The sequence below is a fragment of the Hoplias malabaricus genome, chromosome 14 (assembly GCF_029633855.1).
Source record: "Hoplias malabaricus isolate fHopMal1 chromosome 14, fHopMal1.hap1, whole genome shotgun sequence".
NCBI lineage: Eukaryota > Metazoa > Chordata > Actinopteri > Characiformes > Erythrinidae > Hoplias > Hoplias malabaricus.
Genome location: NC_089813.1, coordinates 25231006 through 25233505, shown reverse-complemented (window position 1 = coordinate 25233505; position 2500 = coordinate 25231006). Strand labels below are relative to the sequence as shown.

At 49.5% G+C, this 2500-nt stretch overlaps 6 non-coding genes across 6 annotated transcripts in view; 2 read left to right on the top strand and 4 right to left on the bottom strand.

Moving 5' to 3' along the window:
- Window positions 1-38: 38 nt before the first annotated feature.
- Window positions 39-110, bottom strand: trnaw-cca (transfer RNA tryptophan (anticodon CCA)). Its single transcript has one exon. It is a non-coding gene; the product is annotated as a tRNA-Trp (tRNA).
- Window positions 111-767: 657 nt separating this feature from the next.
- On the bottom strand, window positions 768-839 carry trnaw-cca (transfer RNA tryptophan (anticodon CCA)). Its single transcript has one exon. It is a non-coding gene; the product is annotated as a tRNA-Trp (tRNA).
- A 163-nt stretch (window positions 840-1002) lies between these two features.
- On the top strand, window positions 1003-1075 carry trnak-uuu (transfer RNA lysine (anticodon UUU)). The gene has a single exon. It is a non-coding gene; the product is annotated as a tRNA-Lys (tRNA).
- Window positions 1076-1496: 421 nt separating this feature from the next.
- trnaw-cca (transfer RNA tryptophan (anticodon CCA)) lies at window positions 1497-1568 on the bottom strand. Its single transcript has one exon. It is a non-coding gene; the product is annotated as a tRNA-Trp (tRNA).
- A 657-nt stretch (window positions 1569-2225) lies between these two features.
- On the bottom strand, window positions 2226-2297 carry trnaw-cca (transfer RNA tryptophan (anticodon CCA)). The gene has a single exon. It is a non-coding gene; the product is annotated as a tRNA-Trp (tRNA).
- Window positions 2298-2460: 163 nt separating this feature from the next.
- The window catches only part of trnak-uuu (transfer RNA lysine (anticodon UUU)), a 73-nt gene continuing 33 nt past the window's right edge, over window positions 2461-2500 (top strand). Inside the window, exon 1 of the tRNA in view lies at window positions 2461-2500. This exon is cut by the window's right edge and continues 33 nt beyond it. This is a non-coding gene — a tRNA (tRNA-Lys).

Sequence of the window (2500 nt, the reverse complement as noted above, 5' to 3'; positions counted from 1 at the left end):
CACAGGAAGGGGAGCCAAACCCACATGAGCCAAACGCTTGACCCCGACGTGATTTGAACACGCAACCTTCTGATTTGGAGTCAGACGCGCTACCGTTGCGCCACGAGGTCTTGAGGATGGCTCCCCATCCTTTGTTTTTCAGAACTGAATTCACAGCGACGAAGTCCTCATCACGAGCAAAATGTTCAAAACGTACTGCCGGTGCGAGTCCCATTGACGCCAAGTTGGCAAGGAAATTGACCCTCGGTCGTCTACCAGAGGACCTTGAGCAGAGCCCGGATAGCTCAGTCGGTAGAGCGTCAGACTTTTAATCTGAGGATCCAATGTTCAAGTCCCTGTTCGGGCGAGCGATCAAAACCTTTGTCCCCACAATTATGAAAGCACTGTAAGTGCCTGTCGGCTGTGTGTTTGTTTAACTTCTTACAACATGACGAAAAGTGCGCTGCAAAAGTTTCCTTGCGAGGAGCGTCTTTCTAGGCACATGACCAACAAGACGTGAGTTGAAATGCGTTACAGTTGTTGCCAGGCTTATGTGCTCCATCTTGAGAAAGCAAGTGTGAAACATGCAGTGCATGTCACTGTTTACTTGACAGAAATATACATCATCCTCTTGCTGATCTGTGAACGAAATAAAAGGCTCAGCTGAAGAAGAGTTCTGAGCTGTATGATGAACACGGGCAGAAGTCCTCAAGAGCTGGAGTTGATAGTAAAAAGAGAGAAAGGCAAGGCCACAGGAAGGGGAGCCAAACCCACATGAGCCACTCGCTGGACCCCGACGTGATTTGAACACGCAACCTTCTGATCTGGAGTCAGACGCGCTACCGTTGCGCCACGAGGTCTTGAGGATGGCTCCCCATCCTTTGGTTTTCAGAACTGAATTCACAGCGACGAAGTCCTCATCACGAGCAAAATGTTCAGAACGTACTGCCGGTGCGAGTCCCGTTGACGCCAAGTTGGCAAGGAAATTGACACTCGGTCGTCTACCAGAGGACCTTGAGCAGAGCCCGGATAGCTCAGTCGGTAGAGCATCAGACTTTTAATCTGAGGGTCCAGGGTTCAAGTCCCTGTTCGGGCGAGCGATCAAAACCTTTGTCCCCACAATTATGAAAGCACTGTAAGTGCCTGTCGGCTGTGTGTTTGTTTAACTTCTGACAACATGACGAAAAGTGCGCTGCAAAAGTTTCCTTGCGAGGAGCGTCTTTCTAGGCACATGACCAACAAGACGTGAGTTGAAATGCGTTACAGTTGTTCACAGGCTTATGTGCTCCATCTTGAGAAAGCAAGTGTGAAACATGCAGTGCATGTCACTGTTTACTTGACAGAAATATACATCATCCTCTTGCTGATCTGTGAACGAAATAAAAGGCTCAGCTGAAGAAGAGTTCTGAGCTGTATGATGAACACGGGCAGAAGTCCTCAAGAGCTGGAGTTGATAGTAAAAAGAGAGAAAGGCAAGGCCACAGGAAGGGGAGCCAAACCCACATGAGCCACACGCTTGACCCCGACGTGATTTGAACACGCAACCTTCTGATCTGGAGTCAGACGCGCTACCGTTGCGCCACGAGGTCTTGAGGATGGCTCCCCATCCTTTGGTTTTCAGAACTGAATTCACAGCGACGAAGTCCTCATCACGAGCAAAATGTTCAGAACGTACTGCCGGTGCGAGTCCCGTTGACGCCAAGTTGGCAAGGAAATTGACACTCGGTCGTCTACCAGAGCACCTTGAGCAGAGCCCGGATAGGTCAGTCGGTAGAGCATCAGACTTTTAATCTGAGGGTCCAGGGTTCAAGTCCCTGTTCGGGCGAGCGATCAAAACCTTTGTCCCCACAATTATGAAAGCACTGTAAGTGCCTGTCGGCTGTGTGTTTGTTTAACTTCTGACAACATGACGAAAAGTGCGCTGCAAAAGTTTCCTTGCGAGGAGCGTTTTTCTAGGCACATGACCAACAAGACGTGAGTTGAAATGCGTTACAGTTGTTGCCAGGCTTATGTGCTCCATCTTGAGAAAGCAAGTGTGAAACATGCAGTGCATGTCACTGTTTACTTGACAGAAATATACATCATCCTCTTGCTGATCTGTGAACGAAATAAAAGGCTCAGCTGAAGAAGAGTTCTGAGCTGTATGATGAACACGGGCAGAAGTCCTCAAGAGCTGGAGTTGATAGTAAAAAGAGAGAAAGGCAAGGCCACAGGAAGGGGAGCCAAACCCACATGAGCCACTCGCTGGACCCCGACGTGATTTGAACACGCAACCTTCTGATCTGGAGTCAGACGCGCTACCGTTGCGCCACGAGGTCTTGAGGATGGCTCCCCATCCTTTGGTTTTCAGAACTGAATTCACAGCGACGAAGTCCTCATCACGAGCAAAATGTTCAGAACGTACTGCCGGTGCGAGTCCTGTTGATGCCAAGTTGGCAAGGAAATTGACACTCGGTCGTCTACCAGAGGACCTTGAGCAGAGCCCGGATAGCTCAGTCGGTAGAGCATCAGACTTTTAATC